This window comes from Rhipicephalus sanguineus, chromosome 11 (assembly GCF_013339695.2).
Source record: "Rhipicephalus sanguineus isolate Rsan-2018 chromosome 11, BIME_Rsan_1.4, whole genome shotgun sequence".
NCBI lineage: Eukaryota > Metazoa > Arthropoda > Arachnida > Ixodida > Ixodidae > Rhipicephalus > Rhipicephalus sanguineus.
Window position 1 is genome coordinate 255,766 of NC_051186.1, and position 27,011 is coordinate 282,776.

A 27,011-nucleotide genomic window follows, 5' to 3' on the forward strand; every position below is an offset into this window, starting at 1 on the left:
GCCCAGCAATCGCCCCCCCCCCTTCCCCTGCGGCCACTTTTTTTTCAAGTCGAGCATCGCTTGCGTAAAAGAACCACAAGACAGCTAAAAGCGACATGAGCCCTAATAAAAAATAAAGATGTGTTTGTCTTCCTCATCTTAAAAAAACGCTAACTTCAAAATACGCAAGGTTTTCTTAGTAGTCCTTGAAGAAGTTCGCAGCCGCTTCCTGCGCCTGCATTTGAAAGCGTTTGTACCAACCGACGCTGCACAGAGGTGCGAGAGAATTGCTTTCCATATAGAAGCGCTTGCATACACATGCCGTTTCGAAAGAAAAAAAAACAGTGGCAATAAAGATTGTGCAGAGGTCACACCTCTGCAGCAGGTCTATAAAGCTGAAAAGGGTTGCAAGATTTTGCAAAAGATCGAAGAATAGATGGTATAAAAAAAGGTTGCACTTTCCCATTTCGCGAAGTTGAAAAAAACGCTTTACTTTCGCTGCCCGTATGCATAATGTAGGAACGTATCAGTGGAACGCACAATGCCGGCACACCACAAAAACAACATTTTTCTTCAGGAACAAAGCACCTCGCCCTGATCTAACGATTCTCCACCTACTGCGATGTATTCAGTTCCTCCTGCCTCAGTGCATCCTTCGAGATATCATCCGGGTTTATTCTCTCGTTATGATTTAGACATTCGGACCCAGAAAGCTATAAAGTGCGACCACATCGACATTTTACGAAGTGAGTAGAAATATAGTTGAGTTATTGAGCTAGTGTAGCGATTGATCTTACCTTCAAACGTGACAACTTGTACTACGAGTCTCTCTGCCTTCTTCTAATAAATTCTCTCTCTCTCTCTTCTGTGAACTACGAGCAATGGCAAATATTGAATATATTTACCTTAATGTGTTGCAACGAGAGCACTGAATATTTGCAGTGGAACTCTATCTACCTAACTGCTTACTGCCGACCCATCAGTTGAGGGCTCGAGTATCATTCTAGCGTCACCCTCATCTGATTGTAGCGTCACCTGTGCACTATATGACTATCTACAACGTCATGTGTCATGTGGCCGGCTAATCTTAGTAGGCGATTTCAACCTACCCGATATTGATTTGAAAGCCATGCACTTTCCATTGGCATCCTCGGAAATAATCAGCGACATTATGTTGCATTTTAACCTAAATCAGATAGTTACCCAGCCCACGCAAACGAAGGGAACCGCATCAAATATTCTTGATCTGACATTTCTCAGTCATCAATTTCCACTTACAAACATAAATTTACAAATTTTGTAAGGTATATCAGATCACGAAATAACATATTGCACCATCAGTTCATAAACCCATGTCCCTGGCGTTGAAAAATGCAGCACAATTTACGATTTTTCAAACGCTGATGACATTAGTATTACCGATTACCTCAGCTTTGAATTAGTCGCATGTGAAGAACTTTCTACCAACAGTTCCATAGACGTAGACGCGTTGTGGAAAAAATACACAGAGATTGTGTTTTTCAGTCTTCAAAATTATGTACCAGGTAAGTCGAGAAAGGGAAAGAAAATAAATCCGTAGATAACACGCGAAGTAATCCACGCTAAACGAAAAGTAAAAAGGCAACGTAAAACTCTCAAGCTAAAGCCAACGTACGCGGAAACATATGAAATCAAAAATGAAGGCAGCTCAGAATAACTATTTTTCTAAGATTCTCCCTAACTTCTTGAAAAGTGCACCGCAGAAGTTTTGAAATTACCAGAACCCAAAACGCCATGACAGCCCCGCCACTGACAGTGATGATAACAGAAACGCTGCAAATTCTTTGAACAGTTATTTTCAGTCAGTATTCAACATCGACAACGGAAAACAACCGAATGCAGTCCCATATGACCGAATGCCGATCAAGCCACTCGAAATCACAGAATCAGGTCTGCTAAACCTTTTGTTATACATTGACACAAAGAAAGCGATTGGACCTGATAACATACCCAATATGTTTCTTAAGTGATTTAGTGATTTTGTGGAATGGAATGGTAAATACCTGTGTCACATCTTCAACAAAACATTTGTTAAAGGGACCGACAACTGATTTTTCTCCACCCAGTTTTTTACTGCGCAACAGGAAGCTTACCCTTCGTAGCGTTTGTAGCTGCAGTGGTTTATCCTAAAAGCACGTAGTTATTTTATAAGCAGTATTTTTCTATCTGAAAGGCTCCAAACACGCATGAAGGCTTGCTCCAGCAACGCTGAGAATTGATGGCGATGCCGCTAGCCCTTGTGAAAGCTGTCGTTGTTCTGCTTTCGCAGGAGTTACTGTAACTATGCTTAACCACCTTTATTTTGAGCTTTCCAGCCATTTTTGAAAATAGCAAGCTGTTACAATGAGATGATGTGGCTTTATACACCTTCTCGGTATTTGTACAGCGTTGTGTGCGCCTGCGCCCAAGGTTGCCTGCGCCTGTGTCAAGGCTGCCTACGCCAAGCGAAGGCAGCGCCACTTTGTTGCATACAACTAACGCAGGCCTATATGTACATTTTTATGGAATAATATCTTTTAATATAAAGAAATGAACAATATTTCAGTACTAACAGAAAAGTCATCGAACGCGTACACCAATCAACGGTCACGTGACCGGCTTCATCGGACCATTTATGATTTTGCCGCCAGAGGCGCCAAAGGTCATTTTTCACAACTTTCAATAAAGAAATAAAAATATAAATCCACCTCTCACGAGATAAACAGGGTTGGTTTGAGTCAATGCGACGGACAATCTTTTCAACAGTGCAGTCATCTCATTTCATGTTCTGGGCAGTTGTCGGTCCCTTTAAGGACGTGCTCACTTCCTGCAGAGCGGAAAATTGCCAAAATCATTCCCATTCACAAATGTGGCAACACATCACGGGTATCTAATTTCAGGCCCATTTCCTTAAAGGGACACTGAAGAGGAAAACGATTTTTCTCGCATTGGTAAAGTAGTCTTCCACGATACCAAAAACGCCACGCTTGCTGCGAGAAGACGCTTAATAAGCGAGAAAACGCGCAAAAAGAAAATAGAGGTGGCGACGCCACCTTGGAATTTCCGCACCATTTGCCGTGACGTCACATATTTTTGACGGCGCCTGCTTGGGCCTACGTAGTTCCTAATCGGTTAAATAGAAGTACATTGTCTTCTGAGGGGGCCAGCGACTTGACATAACGAGTTTGCCAAATATTCGTCGAGCCAGTGGCGCCAAAATACGTTAAATACTTTGTGAAACGTTTTACGTCACGAATTACAAAGTTCGGCGCGAAATTTAAAATGAAACTTTGAACTTGGTTTTCTCCTCTAATAATGAACCTATGGTGGTGAAATAAACTACACAAGAGTTCTCCGAGCACACTTTATCAATCTAAACCAATTCATTGTTTCTCTTTAGTGTCAAGTGACCGTGTGCAAACTCCTCGAACACGCAGTACTTGAACATATAAACCCGTACCTTGAACAGGAATCTATTCTTTCGTCCTATCAACATGGCTTCCGTCGCGGTCTCTCAACAGTCGCACAGCTATTAGAATTAACGCATGACATATCACGGAAGTCTCGATTATAGGAAATGGACAAACTTAATTTTATTAGACTACTCAAAGGCTTTTGACTGCGTACCACACAAGAAACTAATCAGGAAACGTCAGTGTACAATAGGTGAAGGTCCTATTGTTAATTGGATAGAGAACTATCTGAGTGACCGCTTAAAATTCATGCATATTCATAACGAAAATTCCACTTTAGCGTCTGTTACGTCGGGAGTGCCCCAGGGCAGTGTACTGGGTCCTGTATTATTTCTGCTGTACAAGAATGATTTGCCTTCCAGATTGAATGTTAATATCCGGCTATTCGCTGACAATTGTATCTTGTACCGTGAAATTAATTCCGCCGATGACCACCATGTAATGAATAATGCACTCGAGTCTGTCTTTTGTTGGTGTGAGGAGTGGCAAATGACTCTAAATGCTGAGAAATCAGTAACGCTTACTGCAGCTAGAAAGAAAGCAATATCTGATTTAAAATACAATATTAATGACACACCTCTTACTCGCGTATTTGAACATAAATATTTAGGCGTCCCTTTAACGCTTGATCTTCGATGGGAGACCCATGTCAACAATATAACCTGAAATGCACTAAAACGGCTTTTCTTTTTGAGAAGACGCCTTCATCTGGCACCCCCAAATACAACACTGCTGGCATACAAGATGCTTGTTAGGGCAGTGTTAGAGTACGCCAATATTGCTTGGTTTCCGTACACAAACGAACATCTCGCAAAAATAAAAAAGGTGAAGAGGAAGGCAGTAAGGTGCATTTATAATAAATATAGGCGAACGGATCCTCCTACACAATTATTACACAAGGCTGGCCTGTCAAAAGTACAAAGTTGGACTAAAATAGCAAGACTAAAGTTTTTGTTTCAGTTAATTAAGGGAGACATAAACATCGACGCGTCAAAACTAATCTCTTTCAGTCGTTCTAGGTTAATACGTTACCGGCACTCAATTATACACTTTTCATTCAAACTGCTTTAAATATTCGTATTTCGCACGAACCATAAGAGATTGGAACAAACATATTCCTTCTGTTACCAAAACTTCATCTTTGATTGTGTTCTTAGATATGGTAGAAGCAAAGGCACACGCTGAGCAGATTTTGTGAACTCTGTTGTCCTTTTTCCTTTCTTTTCTTCTCTTGTAATTCGTATCCAGGCTATGTATATTGATAGCGTGATTGCATCATTGTACACTCTGTTATTATAGTTGTAATTTGTAGTTTTGCAATGATTTGTACCACCACCTGGCTCATTGCTACTACTGATTCTCATGTATTTAATACCTATGGTTTTACATGCTATAAATGATTGCTTCGTGTTTCTTTTCTGTTTCTTATGTACGCCCTCCCTGCAATGACCTCCTTGTGATATCGCCAGTATTGTTAAGCAAATAAATATATAATATACGCATAGCTTTATATTGTTTCTATGGAAACCTAGCGTGAGTACAATGTCCCTGTTCCTCTTTGAACGATCTTAAGAAATACTCTTCAATTTAGAGTTTTAGAATGCAACTCCTTAGGCATCTCTTTACAGTCACAATAACCACTGCAGTTTTGCACTGCTTCATGCCATTGCAGAGATACAAAATTATTGAAGAAAGTTCGCTCTATCTTCTTCCAATACAAAATGATGGGAATGAAGAGCTTCATGTTGTATTGTACAACAATTCTTTGGATCTTTTCCACCCTTACTGCCAGCATGAAATCACGTAAGTTCCTTCTCCCTCTCTGCACTGTCGTGCTCTAAAAGTAACTGCGTGCATCCTTCTCATTTTGATGGTGTTTTGGTAGTATTCCTAGTATGTATCGTAAATGAAGTCAGCCATTACATGATATTGCAAAGCATATATCACTTACACACACATAAAGAGCACAAGCTCTTCTGGGCGTGCGGCAGATTTGGCGAATATATGGCACAGTACTTCAGTGGATATTGATCAAAAGGCCAAGTCGTGTTAATCCATGGCGAACCATGTCATAGCGACCACCATCAGTAAGAAATCAACAATACCCTCCATGAGTGTATCGTCCCAATACTTCAAAGCCCTGACTCACTCTGACATAGATGCCTAACCATTCTGCAACGTAATTGCCTTCAGAAGTGGCAAATACCTGATATCGTAGCGATGTCTAGACGGCGTAATGATATCGTGGTGGCCGCGCAGGCGTGGTTGCGGCACTATATACATCTTTGTTTTGTGCTATCACACAGGTTGCCGAACATCATCAACGTAAAGGAGCACCCTGCAAATAACGCCAGTAATGATTTTCTTGCCTCTTTTATCTGTTGGCCTCATATGGTTCTGTATAACGATAATAGGCGCCGCACACCGTTCCCTTATTTTATTCAATAAGAGAATTCGCTTCGAGGTGTCTTTTTAGCCACCACGGTAGTACAGTGGTTTCGGTGATCGACTGCGCACCCGAAGGTCATGGGTTCGATCCCGGTCGCGGCGGTCGCATTTCGATGGTGGCTAAAGGCTAAATGTCCGTGTACTTAGATATAGCTGCAGGTTAAAGAACCCCACATGGTCTAAACTTCCGGGGCCCTTCACTACCGCATACCTCATAATCATAGCGTTGTTTTGGCACGTAAAACGCGAGATATTATTATCCAGCTTAATTTTATGCGGTGCGTTTACTTGAGTAATAAGTGGCATGTATTTTGTACTGCCTTCTTAAAATATCAACAGAAGCTAATGTGCATCTATGAAGACTTCTAAAAAGCTTGACCAACGTCTAAGCTCTTGTTGATGGTGTACTCATCTAAGCCATTGGACATCAACGGGAACACTCAGGGAAAGAGGCGAACGACACGCCAAACATTTTTTCTACGTGCACTGTAAACTTCAATAAGAGATGAAAGTGGTCTTCAACTTCTTGTATTTCGTATCTTAAAATATGCCGCAGCCATTCTGTATGCTGGGTGCCCATTTTATCATGACTCGCTCCAATAAAAAGGTAATACTGTGTGCACTTATGAAAAAGAGCACGCGAGCGTGTGGCTTCCGATCTTCGGCGGCTGCTTGCAGCGCTATGAAGTGGCTGTAGGACAGAACACGTTCGCTTCTGATGTCACCTACTGGCGAACAAATTCACGTAGAACAGCGGTCATCGCCTCACCGGAAAGGCACATGCACATGCCTGCTAGACTGCACCCCCTAAATCAGGTGCAGTTCAATGCGTGTAAGCCAAACCGCACAGCTTCCATGTTTCTAGTACGCTCCTGCATCAGCAGAATTTGCGAACAGCACATGACGCGCTGCAGCCCGGCTTCTTGCGCGATCGTTTAGAAGGGGGACGGTGTTGTAATCTTGCAAACGAGTATCAACCATATCAGCTTACTTTTCTTGCCAGTAGATGACACCAAGAGCGTCTGTGTTTTCTCTGGCTCCCGCTTGGGCGCGCTTTAAGTAGCCGCCACATAGCGCAGACCACGTGCTCACCTGTTTCCTTTCATAAAGGACCATACTATACATATCTAAATTGCGCTTAGGTACCCAGCATTCTAAAATATTCTGGCGTAGGCACAGGTAAAGCACGGTTCTAACGTGCTTGATTGTTGTCCCATTAGAATGATGCTGCTTTAGGAGTGCAATTAAGAGAAGAAAGCAATATTGGCTTACAATTTTATCGGCTCCTTGTTGTAACTTCACTTTAAGTACCACTGCCTCTATTCTTAAAAGTAAATTATCGAGTTTACCATGGGAATATGGCGACCTATATTTAACAGAACCACTGTATCAAGAGGTTTCCGATTATTTTGATTGCCTGTGGTTTGTACCGGGAACATGAGTATTAGGGACCGCCCCCATCCAGCGACCAGCGACCTTAAGCTGGACTGCGCACTATCATAGGCACTTGACGAAAGCCAGCAAAAGAACGGGACGCGAGAAAAGGCAGACACACACACCGCTGTACAATAACGATTACCGTCAAGTATCATGAACATCAAGTATCATAATGAGTACAGTCAAGTATATGAACCAACTGGCCTAGATCTCAACTCTTCTATGATAGGCACTGTGCTACTGAGCCTGTGTTCGTTTTAACAGCGAAGCTGTTTCAAGCCGGCCGTAACATGACGACCCTGTCGCAAGAATATCATCATCATGAACGAGCATGTTTGGTCAAATGCCACTACTCAACGCTACGGTGTCGCCTGTAATAACTCTGATGGGTGATAGGACAAGAGCGAAAGACAGAAAGAAACAGAGAGATGGGAAAAAGATGTGAAGAAAGAGAACGAAAAGTTATTGCTAAAAAATTTTCACAAGGCCGGATTCGAACCCACGTTCCCTCGATCCGAAGGCAAGCGTGCTAACCACTCGGTTATCCAGGCACGCTAGCAGACCATGTCATACCGTCATATACTATAGTGAAGCAAGGGGGGGGGGAATTGAAGTGAGTGTGAGGAGGAGATATGTGATGGTGAGAATGTTGAAGCAAGCAAACCACGCCCACCGACGGAGATATCGCGCGCAACCTCCGCTCTACAGCACATAGCCTTGCTACGCCCGATTGTGTCCAGAGAGTCATGGGGCGTCCTAATAAAGTGCTCCCGAAGAGGAAGCCACGCATCTCAAAGCTAGGCCTGTCGGTCGACGGGGAGTAGCAGCCTTGATGGCCCCGTGCTTCGCTGTGCCAAGCCTTGCGCGACTTAGCGCAAACATTAAAATTTTTCTGTAAATTTATCATGTTGCTATTTTCTTGATTTTCGGATGTAATGAGTAGTTACCCACTTTTTCTGGACAAAGGGGGTGGGCACACACCCTGCACGCGCCTTCTTGATAGCCTGCCCACGCTTCGCTTTTTAAAAAATGACCATGTTGTCACCATCAACTGAAAGGAAGAAACCGGTTGTGGCAATTGCCTGCGAATCTCGCAAGGCTAGATCCGCCTGCGACCTACAACATTCTCCTCCTCCTCCTCTTAGACAACTGCGGCAGTGCAGCCGCTATAAGAGACAAGCGAAGCATGGCGTACGTCCTGTAGACCATTCACACGGCTTCTATACGTGGCGCCACCTTTCGTCGACGGCAGCGGTGCCATGTCGTAATTCAATAATAGGTGAAAAAAGTAAGATCTGACGAAAAAAATACAAGTAATCGAAATAGACGCCCTGTTCTATACAGCGGCGACCTACTGCAACACTGTTGTGAGATTGCAGTATTGCACTACAAAGCTTGTGGTTTTCCAGGACATTGGAAGATCGCCTATAAGAGATACACGGGCCGCCCTGTATATTAGATATTATGAGAAGCTACGTACATTTTTCCACGGAATCGGATTTTCAGCATCATGTACTCGTGGGTTTGTGGTGTATAGAACCGGGAATATATTTTGATAACAAGTTTTTTTTTTTATGAGATATGATTTTTTGTCCTATTCACTATTCATTTACGGCATTTCAGAGAACGGCAGCATGGGTTAGTTGGCGATTTAAAATCGACATATTTGCACAGTGCTACGTAAAGGAGGACGTAAGAAAGGACACAACACAGGCGCAGCGGACACGGACACAACACAACGCAGCGCCTGTGCTTTGTCCTTTCTTACGTCCTCGTTTGCGTAGCACTGTGCAAATATGTCCATTTACGTCAGGGTGCCTTTGCCACTAGACATGGCACCACGTACACATGTCCCTTCATCCTGCTCATGTGTGAATTGGGGTAAAACTAAACCGCTTCAGGTATCTGTCGCACCATCTTCATGCAAGTATGATTTTCCAGCTCAGTGATCAACATTCATGTAATCGGAAATTGGTTGCCGACCACGCATTCTTTCAAGACACACATTCACCCAGTACCGTTTTCTTACCCGTGCTTGAAGGTCGAGCAATAACACAATGTTACCACGGAAACAGGGGAGGCAAGTCGTGTCCCTATCTTAAATCTCTACAACTGCTCTCTCCATATACAAAGAAGCCGAAAACTGGCTCATGAAGTACTTAAAGCAGAAAAAGACGGTTATTGGATACACTTGAACTATAGCAGTACAATTATTAGCGCTACCCTTAAAGCGCACCATATTTACTTCATCTTGGAAAATATGGGAACCGCCTAGCACATTTTCTAGTGCTGATTTTCTTGTATAAACTAATGACTCGACAAATCCTCTCGCATGCTGGTTGTCACGTAAAACTTTCGCATGATATTGATGAAATGCGTGTTCTATGGTAGTTTTTAATCATTATTAATAATTTCAATTCTGTGAAAGCAGCTATTTCAGTTCTCAGCAAACAGTTCCTTCCTTTTACGTAAATCACAACAATATGACCGTTTCGTTGATGATTTTTTACCGTGTTTTATTGCCTTTCATAATTGCACATACTCTCCGCAGAACACTAGGAAAAACAGCACAGCACATTCACTATTGTATGCCAGCTGTAAACGATTGTTCTATCCGACGTCTCCATTCTTATTATATTTTCTATTATACGTTGCCTGCATTTTATTCTACAAGCAAGGATAGCTGTGATGTCCTTATTGCTCATTAAGACCCACACCTGTAGTTAAGAAGTACCAGCTTCCGACTTGCGGTTACGTGGATCAGGACGTACATCTTTTATCAAAATTCCCACGATACGACGAGAGGAATCAACAGTTATTACATGATTTAATGGCACAGGATCATACGCCCTCCACTCTCATGAAAATCCTAGGTCCATGGCCAGCACATTCCTCACAAAAGCGCGTACGATTGGTACTACAAAGTTTTCTAAAAACTAGTAGTATTCCTCAAAGTTATACAAATATAGACAGCAAAGCCTAATTCTGTCTATATGCTGCAGCGAGAACAGCACGACAGCCGCAGTCGCCTCCTCGCCCGATGAAACGTTCGTTACGCCTTCTGGAAGTCTTCACCGGAGGATGAAACATGCGAACCGGGACCATAGACAGGAAGAAGTCATAAATATGGTTCAACAGAAATTTAGCAAGCCAAGAATGCTGTGCTATGAGCCAAGCGTCGTAAACAAGGCATCAAAACCCAATACGTCTGGAATTTGGATGTTCATCGCAGTCAACAAGCAACGCTGCTCGATAAATGTGTACCTTTCATTACATTGTATCATCTAGGCCACAGAAAAAAAAAATTAAAAGAGAAGAAAAAAAGCAATACGTCAATCGAAAATATCATACCATCAACGCCTAAACGCTTTCGCCGGCAAAGTCATCTTCGCGATCAATAAGCGATTTCATGGATGTGATTTTTCTTAATCCTATTATCTATGAAAGTGAGTATCCGGCGCTATTGTAAACCATCATTATCCCCTAATGAACATATAATAAAAGAAGGAATCAAAGTCGAGAGAAATTCACGAGGAAGCGATGGCTTGAATTACTAACGCATGGACAACCAGTATTAGTGCCCGTAACGTTACTTCAAGAGTCGTTAGTTGTCAGAGCTTTGAAGGCAATTACGACTGCCCAAATTGTTGGCTCGAGCAAAATACCTCCTTTGAGCATTTCTTTAGGCATTGAATGCGTGCGCAACATATATATGTCTGCAATTAAAAAAGTCAACAGTTATCTAATCAGCAAGCGCTCTATTTTGTTGTCACCACTGACTAACATTCTATGTATTTTAACACGAAAATGTTTTATGCCGGGGTCCACCAAGATTTCACTTCCGTATTTCCGTCACGGAAATGACGTCGCAAAAATGCACACGATGAGACAGCAAATAAAATCTTAAAGAAAAAAAGTTCCACGAACGGGAGTCAACACTCGACCTCTCGGCCCACGACAACCGATGCCGGGCATGCTATACATTGCGCCACAATCATACACGCTGCAAGCTGTAGAAGCGCGCCTTTTATATCTCACACTTTTCTCTTGCAGTGCTCTTGCTCGGCGGGGTGGTGTCAGGATAGCTAAGTGTGCTAGTTGGTATCTCATTATAATATAAAACATTTAGCGCAAATAAACCTCTTCGTCCTTGACATCAAAGAAATTGTGCGACGAATACACGGACAGAAAAACGTCAAAGACAGCCCAATGTCATGGAACACCAACTAGCCCAAAATACCGCTCTCTTCGTCCTGCGACGTTTATTTGCGCTCAAAGTTTTATATCATAATGGTGTGGTGTCGCCGTCTGGGAGCGGTAAAGTGAAGTAATGCATCATAACAACCGTAACATTCCTTCAAATGTGCTAAACAGTTTGCTATTAGCAGAAATGTAGAAAAAGTTTTATAATCTTGTCTTGACTTCTTTAGGTAATTTTTTTCATGATCTCCTATGTCCAATAAAACGCCAGACCTGCGCTGAAACCGCAGCACAGTCACAGCGAAAGCTGGAAGAGCGGCGTTTCTAGAGCCCGTTAAGCTCTCTTGGGGCTACAGTACAAGTACACCAGAAAGGTACCAACTACGCCATAAATCGCAATTTTTGTGAAGTTGGGAACCACCTACTAAGCCATTATTCGTCATTCTGTGGAGAAGCGAGGCACCAGCTACACGTCTGTAACGCATTATGTGCACTTTGTTGACGCGACGACTGATGACGATGAAGAATTATGGCTCAGCCCTTTGTAATGGGTTAGAATCTTTAAACGGCCCACCAGTTATGTAATTTGCATGGGTGACGCCCGGTCGCTATTTCCCTCTCCCGTCATGCTGTATAACATACGTTGACGTGGGAGAGAGACGGGGGGGGGGCGAAGTACTTTACTGAGACCCCGAGGAAGTGGATCATGCGCTTATACGCTTCGTTGACAAGTGCACTTGCGAGGAACCCACTACGCTATATATCACTGTAATTTTTTAGAAGTAGGGCAGCAGGCACTGTGCCATTTTTCGTCATTCTACGGAGAGCGTTGGTACCTGCTAAACGCATGTAAGGCATTATGCGCACTTTGTTGATGTTGTGCCTGATGAAGAATTATGGCAGAGCCCTTTGCAATGGGTTAGAAGCATTCAACAACCTGCTCGTTGAGCAAATCGCATTGTGTGACGCCTGGTTACAGAATTCGCGTTGTACGACGCTTGGAGCTTATTTAACTCTTCTACCACGCTATATTGCATATGCTAATGTGGGTCCTTCCCGACATGAAGCTTGTATAGGACCTTTTTGCAAAGCAGATTCAAGCACCGGCATGGCTCAGAGGTTGAATAGCGGGCTCCCACGCAGAGGGCCCAGGTTCGAACCTCGTTCCATCCTGGAATTTTTTCTTATTTCGTTTTTTTTCTTATTTCGAGCGATACTGTTTACGGACACTGGCGGCGGCGGCGGCGGCGGACAACTACGGCGCCAAAAACGGCCGGTGAAATGATCTCATAACAGCTTTCGCTGTAAGATATTTACCAGCTATTCATTGATGTCTTAAACTACTGTTATGTACACGTGACTGGTTGGGATGTACTTTATTTTGTATTTGTTATTGTTGCGTTTACCATGATAGATACTTTGATTCGAGGCAGTGACTTTATGCATTGTATAACTGACACATTTTATAACATTGTATCATCAGTGTATAACACTTTTGTGAAATTCATGCTGCAACATGTGCCTGAACTACCGAAGGGAAGTTGGGCCCTCGTCAGGTGTATTAACACACCTTTAGCCCAATTTCCTAGGTATACAGTGTTCGCTGTACACCGGAATAAAAATTTTGATTGATTGATTGATGACCGTGTCCTTCGCGATTAGATCTTGCAACGCGTGCTTGCTAGGCGTCTGTCCCATTCGGTGCGTTTGCAATAGGAGAAGTGCAGTTTTGTCAGTAACTTAACGCACCGCGAGGTGGTGACCTTAGACCAAGCCTCGGGCTGGCTCATAGCATCCATCTGTTTAAAAATAGCTCTGAGACGCGTGCTTGCGTCCGTTGCACCGCGTTCCCCGATTACGCTTGTCGCGCGAAAAATCTAGATCGTGCTAGAAGGTACACACGACGCGCGTTGCGTTTCCCTCTAGTGCGGCCGTGGTGTTCCTTTACTCTTTAACATGCGGTGGAATGGCGACCTGAGTCGACGAACTTCTGGCTGTCACACCGCTCTTTCTGATTTGGCTCTCACCGTTAACTTCTACAGCTACCACAAAGGTTTCTCTAATCGTTGATCATGGACGTTATGGATGGAGATGTGCCACCGAGCGTCAACATTGAACAAGCTCTCTTATATCAATGTACAGTAAACATTCAACCATTTCTCTAAGCACATATGCTATCTTCGTGCTATACCGATTCCTATGACGGAGGAATCAACTATGTTTTTTTTTCTTTCTTATAGTGCAAAATGAACATCCCCACATCTGCGTAAGTGCAACAACGTGCCGCCATAGTTACAAGACTACCTGCTTGTATCGTAATGGACGCTTGGTCTCAGCTCAGTGCGGTAAGTACTTCCGTAATTTAAAAAACCTGCGTATGCAAAATGGCTCCTCCACGTTCAGACCTCATCGAGTCTTCTAGAATGTACTTTAAGTAAGACTCAAAAGTTTCGCCGCAAAGGCAAAGCAATGCATACAAAGCAACAAATCAGGATGTTATACGAAGTAAGGCTGGTAGCTTTAGGCGCAATACTCATATCAGTAAACATGAGCTTGTTAAGGAGGTGTCCTGTGGCGTGTGCAGACCCACATGAAGAGAGAGACTAGATGACCACAATATGTCACCTGCAACCTTGAACAGAGTAGTTAAGGTCGTGAAGCGTAAGATGGTTTTCACATAACGTAAAACACACTGAGTGCCACCATACTGGTGCTCCTGCAGCGTGGCTATAGGATGATGTCAGTGTATGATATTCTTGCAGCGGAACGTTACCGGCGTGAGCGCGAGACCTTGCAGCAGAGCCACCGCTTGTTTCAGTGTCACTCAAGCGGAACCGAAACGCTCCTAACGTGTGCATACGGAAACTTACATCATCACCACCACGCCTGACCAAAACAAATCCAACTTTCCTACATTGGTGGTCTTCCAGCAAGCAGGCGCTGGCACTCGCTTGAACCAAAGCGAGCGGCGAAACCGTGGAGGTCGCCTTAAGCCACCGGCACTTTGGCCGATATTCAGTAAAAAAGCCTCTGCAACGCTGAAGCCGCTTAAACATGCGCCTCCCGCCAGCTACAAAGGATGTATATAAATAGGTCGTCGTTTGCATACAGCCGGCCTTACACCCTTGTGAAACGGGCACCCGCCAACACATATAAAGATAAATGGAATCTAGATTTACTAACGGAGTTCGGCCTTGTCGGAGTTGTAGCAGTATCACATGAGAATAACAAAGTTAATGAAAACCAACAGATAATGAAGCCAATGAAGATATAGGGGACGTTAATTGTACTGTTTAATTGTATTGAAGTAATTACGACGTAAATGTGAAGAAAGTAACGTGGTCGAAAAGACAACTGCAACCTTCTGATAACGCGAAGACGGATAACGTCTCCGTCGGCGGCAAGTTGTCCTTTTGTCCACAGTCCAATTAGCGTTCCGTATACCCTCCTTGGCTTCATTACTTGTTGGTTTTCATTAAAGCTGTGTCAGACAAAGGAACGAGCCCTTCAAATTTCCTTCTTTTCTTCATTCACAGCGATGGTCTCATTCCTGTAGATTTGATGCTTTCAGGTAGTATATCAGGGCTTATTGGTCTGCAGTCCGCTCGTGAAAAAAGATCTTGTGCTACGTGACGCCAGCTGGCAAAAAAAAGCGAGAGGGAGAGAGAAAGAGAGAATGTCCCACACTCGCCGTCATGGCAACGAGCGGCGCTCATTAACACTCTCAGCTTTGCATTCGCGTAAATACCCGATAAAGAGGAGAGGAGGACGACCGCCGCCGTAGCTCAATAGGTAGAGCATCGAGCGCGTTATCTGACTGTTGCAGGTTCGGTCTCTGCCGGCGGCAAGTTGTATCTTTGTCCACTTTACTTTCTTCACATTTATAACGTAATTACTACAATACAGACAAAACAGTTCAATTAGCGTCTTATATACCTTCCTTGGCTTCATTATCTGTTGGTTTTCATTCAGGTTGTGTCAAACAAAAAAACCAGCCCTTAAAATTATCTTCCTTCGTTAATGACAATAAGAAGTGCTAACAGCAGCCGCGAGGCGCTCATTCGGCGCTGTTTGATATTTAAAGGGACCTTCACCACGTCTGACCATTTTGAGCTGACAAGCGCAATGCATAGTGGGCGTTCACGATCACGTCCGCTAAAATTTGCAAAGGTACGCTCCACAGTAATAGGCCTAATTTAAAGCTGAACGCCGCTTGCCCTTCGTCTCGCGGGCGCGCGCTCCAAGAAGGAGGGAGTGACGTGCGACAAGGAAGGGCCCTACGTAGTTGTTAGTGCTTTGACGTCGCTCCTCTACGTAGACATCTGTGTTCTGACGTCGCCCACGGTAGCACGTGGCATTGCGACATTCCTTTTAAGCGACATGTGTAGCTTGTGTAATTCGTTGCTTGAATACATCAATGAAATTTGAGAGAATTAATAAGACACACAAACGGAATATGTGCGGTTTTTTATTTTCTCTTTCTTTAACTGTGAGTCACAGCGAGATGCGGGAATAATCTGCCTACGTTTCGCGTGCGTTCGTGTTCTCGCGGTTTGCGCGTAGAGCTATGACAATGAAACTATGCAATTTTCTACCCGTTCCAGCGCACATTACACTCCATCTCACAAGCTGGTTGCAGCACTATGAAAGCTACGGGGCTGCTTAGCCAATAGGAAAAGCGAACACCTCTCCCGATGTATTCATGCGCGCCGCGTCGTCCGTATGGCGTCCCCGTCGCGTTGTTCGTCATCACAATTATTGGCTGTTGTCAATACAATAATTCAATGCTTATGAGTTACATGCTAATCGTGATTAGCCTATCACGCATTGCTGTGACGTAGCATGTGCTAAATAATCGCAGTTTCCTTAACCTTCTTCAGCTATAATGCAATTGGAAACAGAACTAATTTTTGCTGCGCAAGCATGTGTTTTGTTTACACCTCGTAGCTTCCACCCTGCTGTAACCAGCTTGTCAAATAGAATAGAGGCGCATTTATGCTCCTGAATCTACGTAAATGTTCATGCGGCACTCGTTCTTGCTGCCGCTAGTCTGCCGTACAACCGTCGTAGCTATAATGCCCGTCCCGCAGGAAAAGGCAGTACACCGCAGAGAACGCCGACACAACGCCGTTCGCCTGCTCGGGCCAATGCCACCTAGAAACTGGCTCGGGCGGGTTTGGGAACGTCATGCGCACGTGAGCGTGCATGCGCATGACGTGTTGATGTGCATGCGTCATGTGATCCTCCGGCTCCGATGACGAAGAGCGCAGGGAAGGGACTTGGCTTGCGCAGGCTACATGGGGCGAGTGGCAAGGGTCTGAAGCTCTCCTCCTTGCATCATGGTTTCGCGCCACTACAAGCTATTGTCTTTCTCAGCTCGTAATGAGACGATTTGAAACATTCTTGCGGCGTCATGCTCTTCTTTCGGCACAGAACAACTTCCTGCGTCGAATTAAAATTTCCTATGTGGCCTGGTGAGGGGCCCTTTAAGCGAAGCTTCTATGAGTTACAGATTTCAGAGGTGGAGGTGGCGACAGAGGCATAGTGCGCGAACAACAAGGCGCCGGTGAGTGTACAGAAATGAAAGCAAGAAAAAAGAAAGAAAGAAAAATAAAGAAAGAGAATTAAGGCAAGAAAAGGTCTGGCGCGCACACGCATTGCTTCGCTTGCCCTTAGTTTCCTGATACAGCGAAGGGCTTCTAATTTTTGTACTAGTACAATGACTTGATTACTAGTAATGCTTTCATGCAGATTTGTTATGCGGCTGTTGCAATAAAATAATATTAAATACGTGTACTGCAAAAACATTTTACCAGTGTTTGAAATAAAAATGTGCTCCTTGTGATAAGCACCGTAAAGATGCGCTCCATGTGACACGGTGCGCATATCCCTTGACGTAAAGATGAAAGAGTGAAACGAAGTTTGGTGCCCGTGCGACAGGGTTCTGATGCGCTTATATATATATATATATACGGCTGATGTGACGCCGCTGGCGACAGAAAAAAGGCGCCTGGAATCTCAATATATTTTTTTCGCAATTAAAGGCGTTGTAGAAAGCTAAAAAGAGAAACGTTGGAAAGGGGAGCAACGTAATGGCGTATGAATGAAAAACGGCGCTAAAAAGACAGGACAAAAAAGTACAGGAGACCGCGGTTCTGTGGTTTCGTTTCCTTTCTTGTTCCGTCCTTTGAGCGCTGTTTTTCAATCGTAATCATAAATCAACCAACCCAAATGCGTACCCTACTAGAGTAATCGCGTATGTTTGGCGCACCTGGCAAACGACATGCTTAAGCCGTGGCCAAGTGTGCGTGCAACCTGAAGTCATGACATCTTTCTTTCCCTACACGCAAAACACGGTATATTCTCGGGCCATTATAGACATTTCAGAAAAGACTTCCCAGTATCACGCACATCAGTTCGAGTGTGAATACAAGCGTATGTACCCGAATCTATGCTATTGGGAGGAAACAAGAAGTGAACAAAATCGGGACACTTGGTTGCGGCAAGCTAGGAGTAATACAACACTTAAGAGGACGCCTAGGAGCATTATTCATTTATGTGATTCTGGCCATGAGGCTCTAACAGCCGTAACAGCGGTCTAAAAGCTGTAATTATATTTTTTGAGAATGTTTCTTGACCTACTATGTTTACTTCATTCACACGACAGCAAAGATTGGAGTTTGAGGTTTTAACACATCTATGATTTGTTTGGTCATTTTCATTCTTTTCTTGCAGTAGAGAAGCACGTATTTTGTGAGTATCCTTGGAAAGCATATTGCCTCGCGCCTGCACGTCTTTCTTGCCATGGACAGTGTGCGTGCAGTTGTGGTGAGTACAACCCGCATTTAGACAGATATGCACAATATTTTGAGAAAGGCCCCTGAGGATTAAAAAAAGGTACAGTTTTGCCGCAAGGGTGAAGCAATCAATGCGGTAGTAACAAATCGGAATGTCACACGAAGGGCGCCAAGCAGCTCGAAACTTGCCGCACCCTGCTTGAGCATTAAAGATGGACAAAAACAATACACACCAGCCGAGCGTGAACAACTCTCGCAGCTCAACGCTTGCAGCGCGCTGCTCAAACACAAAACAGGACGCATGAAAAAAAAAAAAGAAGGCACATAAGGTACCGTCCACACAACAGATGGACCTGCGTTGCTCTCAGTGGTCTGTCTCAAGTTCGCTCTCATTGGTCGCTAGGGGCACGCAGAAAAAATTCACAACTGGCCCAGTTGTTGCTTCAACTCGCCCCTACTTTGGCTCTTCTAGACAGCAGTTCATTCCTTTGGCTAACGCGGCCGCTGCAGCGAGCGAAGTGACCTTTGCGCGCTCTATAGCTTTAATGGAATCTTTGCGGTGAAAGCAAAAAATGTACTCCCCTCTCAAGAGATAAGCGCGCGAGCACGGGCGACCACGCCCTGTTTGTCGAAGTATAAGTCGGAGGCGCACATCCCAACTCCGGTGAAACACAACAGAGTTTTACTATTGGGGACCCAGGGAGCTAGGGGACCCAATAGTTTTGTGAGCAGCCAGGGCGCATGCGCAGAACCCAAGCAGCTCTGTGGCTCCTACGCCTGCTTTGTCCCAAGACACAGAAATCGAAAACTAGCCTGGGTCGCCAACGAGACTACGCAAACGTCGCGCGGGCAACTACGTAGCATGGGCAGCGTCTCGCATAAGCTTCATTTCATAACGTGTGGTGTCCTGTGTGTTTGGTGTGTTTGACCGAATGCCGCCTGCGTTTGATCCAACTCTCAAGCGCTGCTGCTGCTCCGAAGACAAGAGCAGCCTACCCAACGTAGCTAGTAACGGGGCGACGGCCATTAAAGCGCGCCCTTCGTGCCATCTCGCGGGTGATAATCGCCACGCTGAAGCACCTCCGAGCTCTGCGAACCGCCAGCGGTAAACGGTGCATATAAATAGTTCGCCGTTAGTAGACAGTTTGAGAATTCGGGGCCCAGGACACTGGGTCCTCAAGCTGTGTTGGGCAGCCTGCTCTTGCGCTCGGAGGATCTGCAGAGTTTTAGAATCGGGCCAAACACAGGCTGCGCTGGATCAAGCGCACCGAGCGCCACCACATGGCATAATTAAAATTATCCGAGACGCGGGCCACAGTGCATGCGCTGTGCCCGCGCCGCATCTGCGTCGTCTGGCTGGCGACCAAGACGCCTTGGTGACCCACGACAATTTTCAATTTTTGGGTCTTGTGCTAGCGCGAGCACAAGACCCCAAGAGTGGCTTGGATTCTGCACACGCAGCCTTGCGGCTCGCAAATTGTTTGGGTGCCCAAGCTCCTTCGGGCCCCAATCCTCACACTCTCTAGTATGATGGAGGATTTATACTGCACGGAGGGATTGTCTAACGCAGCGTTCTGCTGCGGAGCGAGGGGTTGCAGGCTCGTATCCTGGTCACGCACTTCAGCCAATTTGTCTCCTGGATTATTTTTATGTCTGGCTTATATATATATATATATATATATATATATATATATATATATATTGTAAGCAGATCCTCCGTGAGAACAGTAAACCGGAAGTTTTTATTTCGACAGTTTCGGCCAGAGGCTGGCTTTCATCAGGAACAACTGTCACAGCTCCTGATGAAGGCCAGCCTCTAGCCGAAACTGTCTAATTAAAAACTTCCGTTGTTACTGTTCTCATATATATATATATATATATGGGTATAACTCAGCGGAGGCGTTGTCAACAGTGATTCCCTAACAGTTTCGCGAGGGGTCCTCCCTCCGTCGGGGGATTAGTTTAACTCAACCCCTGACGCAGGGAGGGCCCCTCCCGAAACTGTTGGGACATAAAGATTTAGGCTATATCACTGTTCACACCGCCTGCGTTGTGTTGTACGTGTTGTACCCATTACTCGAAAAGAACTGGCCCATTGAACCATTTTCTACACTTATATATATATATACATATATACGGGGCTTGACGCGGACACTAACGGCGGCGGCAATAACACACCAAGAGTGTGCATATAATATCAACCGGATGTAAAAAATGATTAGAGATTATAATATGTTCACTGCACTAATAAACTGAAAATAAAGTGGGCAGCACGATACTTTGAAACGACAAAAACACCCTGTTGTTTTGCTATGTTCTCCTGTGTCCGTGTTTGCACGCCTCACCTTCTATTATGATTAATACTTACCTTCTTGCATAGTCTTCTGTCGTTATTTTCAGACGAGTTAGCGCAAGTGGTCATGGGTTGGTGCGCCTATTTAATAGACCATTAGTGGGCCTTTTTGCTTCCTTTTTTTGGAGGCTGTGCTCCTTCGTTGCTCCGAGAGTTCTTCCAGGTGCATTTCGCCAATGTTTTACCGAGTTTAATGAGCTCTACAAATTTTGCGTCGCGTCCATAGATTCATGGATCCATGCGGAAAGTGCACGAATGAGAGAATTTTCTGCAATGAATATTTACTCTCTTGTTCTAAAGAAAATCCCTACAGCAATACAGCACATAGGCTATTTCTGCCACCAATGTACCGCTCATTAGACATGAGATTACCTGGAGATGACTTGCTTGCGCGCGTCCGCAAATAGCCTACTCCTCTATTCTCTAAGAAATCCTTGTACACAATGCATACAAAAAACACTACCTGCGAATGTCTATGTTACAAGGACAACGCAATTTATCAGCGGTGATGCACTAAGTCGCGCAAACGTAGAAACATAGAGCACTGGACGTTATGGTTAAATCAGCGCGAAAAACACGCACGAAGAAGGAGACACAACGCTTGTCTCCGTAATTGTGTCACCATCTTTGTGCGTGTTTGTTTGCGCTGTTTTAACCATAATGGAAACTTTCCAACTAGCCCAGTTGGTGACCTTGCAACACTGTTTAAGGCCAATCTTGTTGCTTCTAGGTTGTTGCTAGGCTTTAGCTGGGTTAGTCACGACGAGGATGTCCAAACTACTTAACCGAGCGTTCGTTCCTTCCTTAAGGCTCTGATGTACTTCAGCGTAACGTCGAAGCGCGCGCGCGAGACAGCGTCGCGGCGACGTTACATCAGCAAAAAACAGCCCTCTATAGTCCGGCGTCGGCTGACCGCCGACGCGGCTGACGGCTGCCGGCGCGCTCGGGCGTCGCTCGGCTCCGAATAGATCCTGCTGCATTTCGCGCCGGACGCGCCGGACTTGCATGCACAGAAACCTGCTTCGCAGGCTGTTTCGTCGGTTCCCGACAGGTGGGGCGACGCGTTCATCGCTCTACTGCGCATGCGCTCCTCTAGATGCGATCGCACCGGCGCGTTGGAGCCGGCTCGACTGTAGCGGAGGCCGATTTGCTCCTGGCGTAGCATCGCCGGCTCGGCGTGACGAAACGCAACGTCCTCGCGCGCACTGGCGTCGGAAGTTTAGCTCTACGGGCACGTCGTCGTTGTAGAGCTTCCATCGCTTCCGGCTCTTCTCGCAGCCGCCGTTGCCTTTCCTGCTCCCTAGTATGGCAGCTTTGCAATAGTCGTGCCAAGCCTCAAGGAAGAGCGTAGCTGTGTGGCCTTTGTTTTTATTATTTTTTTCTTTCTTTCTTCTCTTTCTTTTTCTTTCTCTACCTTTCTTGTATCTCTATTTTGTATGTTTCCTTCCATTTCTTCCCTTCTATTTTTTTCTGTTTCTCAATCTTTTCATCTTTATTTCTCTTTGTTTCCTATCTTTATCTCTGCTTTTTTTCTCTCTCTTTCTTTCTGTCTTGATCTTTCTACTCTTTTTCTGCCTCTTTCTCTCTCTTTCTATATCGTTCTCTGTCGTTCTATCTTTTTATGTATTTATTCTCATTATCATGTCAATTTTCTCTCTCCCTTCCTTTCTGTAGCTTTCGCTCTCTATACCATTAAACTAGTCGGATTTGCCTAATTCTGCGGCACATACCCGTAATGGCAGCCATTTCTTGGGCCACTTGTTGCCTTCTTCATTTTTAGTGTACAAATGGTAAATAGTGGGATTTGCCCAATTTATGTGGCACGTACACTCTCAGCCGCAAGCGACGAAAAGGGGTGTGAGGTTCGTTCTTTTGGGGGGTAGCTGCATTGCCACAACCATTACTCCCTACAGGATGAACGATTCGTTCTTTAGGGAGTAACTGTGAAGGGACGAACTGTTAGCCCTCAGTAGTTTGAGGGACCAAATTTCGGGGCGTTAAAGTTACCCTTTCTTGGGATTTATTCCTCTTTTTGGGTGGTAACTGCGCAGGGCCAAACTGTCACTCCTGATGGGACTAACAGCTGCTCCTTCTCGATAAAAGAAGATGCACATTTCTTGTAGTTTCCGGTTTAACTACTGAGCATTTGGAAGTCGACACACGCATTTCACGACATATACAACCAATATACCGAAAAGAATTTAGAAGTAAACTACCGAAGATTCACAACATACACCCAGGATTCGAACTCGTGACCATTTAATCAGCAGCCACCTACGCTAACTACTGCACCACGCCCCAGTACATAGAAGTGTAAAAAGTACCGATGTAGGCACCGTTTGGGAGCGGCGTTCTGCCATGTTATTTTAAGTAGCAAGATTCCATTAGACTTCAGCCTTCAGTGGTTCACAAGCAAACATTCTGTGGTGACGTTCGTGAACATGTGAAATGTGTTCCTTTGGTTTTTTCTGCGAGCGTGCTCCCAGCAAATTTGCGCTCAAGATGAATATATATATATATATATATATATATATATATATATATATATATATATATATATATATATATATATATATATATATATATATATATATATATATATAGATATATATATGTGTGTGTGTGTGTGCGTGTGTGTGTGTGTGTGTGTGGTGTGTGTGTGGGTGTGTGTGTGTGTGTGTCGGTGTGTACATGGGAGCTGGGGGAAGTTTCAAAAATTTTGTTGTTTTTTATTAAGATATTTATTCATTTCTAATGTTCCCACATATGATCCGGCCACTGTGTCAAGCTTGTTCGCTTCTCATTTTACAGAACGCTGTTGGTTATATTGTTCGGTAATAAAAACGTTTAAAGAAACAACCAAGTTCATTGAGCGACTGATGTCAACTCTGCAGCATCGTGCTTACACATAAATTAAAGAAGTTTGTTCAATGCAGAATATAGGATGGCTTCCCTGCATTCTAGGGCACACAATGAAAAGTACAATGGTTTATCCAAATGGATGCGGTCCAGCCGACTTCAGGAAGTGCAACAGCACTATCGATAGCTGGTGAGAGCGTGTTCATAGCTGCAAGATGTTGAAGACGTTTTTCAGGAGGCGCAACCCTCTCATTTATCAATTTCCTGAAAAAAGTAATTCCAGAAGCATTCGTTATTTCCAGCAGAACTGTTCGTGCACTTGTAATTACGCCACATGACTCCTGTTAGATATGCCGCATGCGTAGAAATTAGACAGAAAGCGCTCTTTCACAGAACATGTCATAATATAATCCAATAGTTCAGAAAGTGTGATGAATTTCAAGCAGCCAGCTCTGGAGTTTAACTATTCAAGCTTTCTCAGCGACATGCTTGTGGGCCCAGTTATTTATCAATACAGCTTGTGCCTCACTTGAGAGATAGAAAAATGAAATGATTCCTAGCATCGCTACAAACGAGCAAAGTCGCCGATGCGGTCGCCGACTGTATATGTTAGCGGTGCAAAAGCCTTTAGCTAGGCCTGCAATTTTAACACCCAATCTTCCCAAGTGTGTTGTTTACCTTGCAATAGAATACATTGTGCGGAGTTTATGTGAATTTTTTTTAAAGAGCCGCGAAAATTTCTGATAATCAACACTAACTTGTGCAGTACTGAAAACAAAAGAATTTTTGCACAGCTGTACTTGCTACAGCTAATGCTGAGCCCTCACCGAGTTTTTATTCTATAGCCGGCGGGGCGGCCCGCGCGAAGCTTTACAGCGCGAACTTATCAACCATGCGTGTTTTGTTCGGGAAGAACGTGAATGTTAAATAAGCGGTGACCGTTACGTATCAACAGCACACAGGTAAAATCACGCGGAATGATGACAGGCTTGTTTACAGTCACCTCCCAGGCGATGCCCCAGTCGGTGCGTAGCATTTCGATAGGGTAGCACTTAATTCCAGTAGCGGATCCCGTTTACCACAACGCGATGATGTTTCAGTGCACTGCAAGTGAGAGCAATCGCAACCCCCAAACGAGAACACATTCACAACACACCGCAACACCGTCGAGGGCTACCTTGCCGCGCATAATGAGAAGACCCCGCCGCGCATTGATACAGCTTGGGCGCGAGCACTTTTTTTTTGTGGGAGCTCTTACACATTTCCTTATTCTGATGCCATATGAACAATATTACTTTAATCTTACCGCAGTTGACGTAGTTGTCATGATCGTGTACACTAAAATAAACTGTTAGCAGTTGATTTTTAGCAGACTATTTGCTTACGCGCATGCTGACCATTTGTTCGAGGCCGCCACTGCACTGGAAAGTTCCATGGAAGTAAACGTTCTCCCTATGGTCCGAGAGTTGCTCCCTCAGTTTACACACGGCACCCTCGTCTTGCGGTTAATCCATCCGTGGACTAACCATTTTTTGCGGGGAAGAAATGCAGCACTTGGTCTCATTTCGCTCCTTTACGGCTTCGAGTGTACCCCTTCAAGATGATGATAGCTTTATTTTAGGCCGCACCAATTTCGGCTAGCTTAAACAGATTCGCTGTAAAAACAATGTCACATATCGTCGTCATTACAAATAACAATAATTTGCCGTTTTACGTTTTCAATAAAGCCCAACATGCCCAAGCATACGCTCTTTCAAATAAAGACCGCTTTATTGCTCAAGAGTCGATGGCCTCAGCCTTGATTTTTGTGTCTGCAATGCGTTGTTGCCATCTTCTTCTTGCACTGCTTTTCCAAAAACCGTGATTTTTTGTTGTAGAATATCTACCTTTGTTTAGAGCAAAGGCTAAGAAAGCAATAAGTTGTGATGTTCTTGTACGATATTGATTAACACCAACGTCTCGTCGTTTGTGATTTTTGTTCTATTTAGTGCAACCAGTGAAATCCATGAAGCAAAGGCATCAGCAAAATCATACCGACATTGGCAAACAACTGACTTACCAATTCTGTTCGAAGAAAACGCGTAACGGAACTAGCAATATTCACATGTTAACTTTTCTTTGAAAACGTAGAAATCTAACTATAGCTCTATCAGGTCCTCCGAATTGACATTAATGCTCGTATGCCGTATTTTTTTCAATTTCAGTTAATGCCAGGACAGCACGGCAGACACAATCTAGACAGTTCACACGCCGTGCGTAAGAGGAAACGGGAAGGTAGCAATGCTGAGCTGATGTAACAACAGCGAATAAGAGACCTGGTCTTTGTTCTGCACAATGGGTGAAGGTATAGGAAATGCTATGTCCGTGTGACATAAAGATTGTACATGCCTTCGCAATGTAGCATATTGTAATCCAAACACTATAACTGCACTTTCGAGTCAATGATTTGGTATGTCATGTGTCAAAAGAAATAAAGAAGTTTATGTAGCGTACGCGTATGTTCGCAGATTTTTGCGCACTTTCACACATTTTTGGAAGGTGTCAACGTTACTAAGTGTAGGAGTCTGTTTAACAGCCCCATTCTTCAATCTTTCATGTAGAAATTGAATACGCGTACACATCAAGACACGAACGCTGAATGGTGATTATATGATGGCTTAAAATTAATACCTTTGATTTCGGGAAACATGACAGTGTGCCATTTCGATAATAAACTAAACTCTAATAATAGTGTAACATACATACTCATGATGGCCAGAGCAAATAGAACACAGTACAGTAAAAGGGAAAGACGACAAAGGCGCTGTCTACGAACAGAAACTTTATTAGAAAAACGCCCTTTTCCTTTTCCTCATTTCATACATTGTGTTTTGTTTGCGCTGGCCATCATGAGTACTTTCCAACTCGCCCAATTTGCTACTTTATTACGAAAACATGGTCATTCTTTTAAGAAAAAGGAGAAACACCAATGTCTGTTTTTTTAAAAATTAAATGTATATAAAGAGAGGCTGATGCCAATGCATGGCGCTGGCTACTCCTGTGCTCTTGCACAATAGTTGTCGTCGCAAAGTAGAAAACGAAGGCAAGGTTCCTCACCTCAAAGGCACATAGAAGCTCCTCAAAGGAACATAGTACAACATTCAGGCACTCACTCCAAGTTCTTCAATACAAAAATGTGTCCACGCAAGACAAAAGCTGACGAAACGTAAGTATTCTAGCAATTGAAATATCCACACATAACATAAAAGTTTAAGAGAGCCTGACGTTTCGGGACCGATTCGGCCCCTTCCTCAGGGGGTGACTGGTTTGGTCATGGAAGCTTCTCCCCGACTTGTTCCACCGCGGCTCCGGATTTCCCTTTCCCTCACGTTTCGGAGGCCGTGAACGTAAACCGAGGGCATTGTTCCTAGGGGCCCGTTCACATTTGCCGGCGTGGTTTGAATGTGC

General features: G+C 44.3%; 1 long non-coding RNA gene across 2 annotated transcripts; it reads left to right on the forward strand.

Moving 5' to 3' along the window:
• Nucleotides 1-509: 509 nt before the first annotated feature.
• LOC119375599 (uncharacterized) lies at nt 510-26,049 on the forward strand. 2 transcript variants are annotated; one of them, XR_005180404.1, is made up of 5 exons: nt 510-725; nt 5,143-5,273; nt 13,796-13,900; nt 18,291-18,383; nt 25,769-26,049. It is a non-coding gene; the product is annotated as an uncharacterized LOC119375599 (long non-coding RNA). The 2 variants fall into 2 exon arrangements; XR_005180403.1 differs by having other exon boundaries at nt 18,294-18,383.
• The last annotated feature ends 962 nt before the right edge of the window (nt 26,050-27,011 follow it).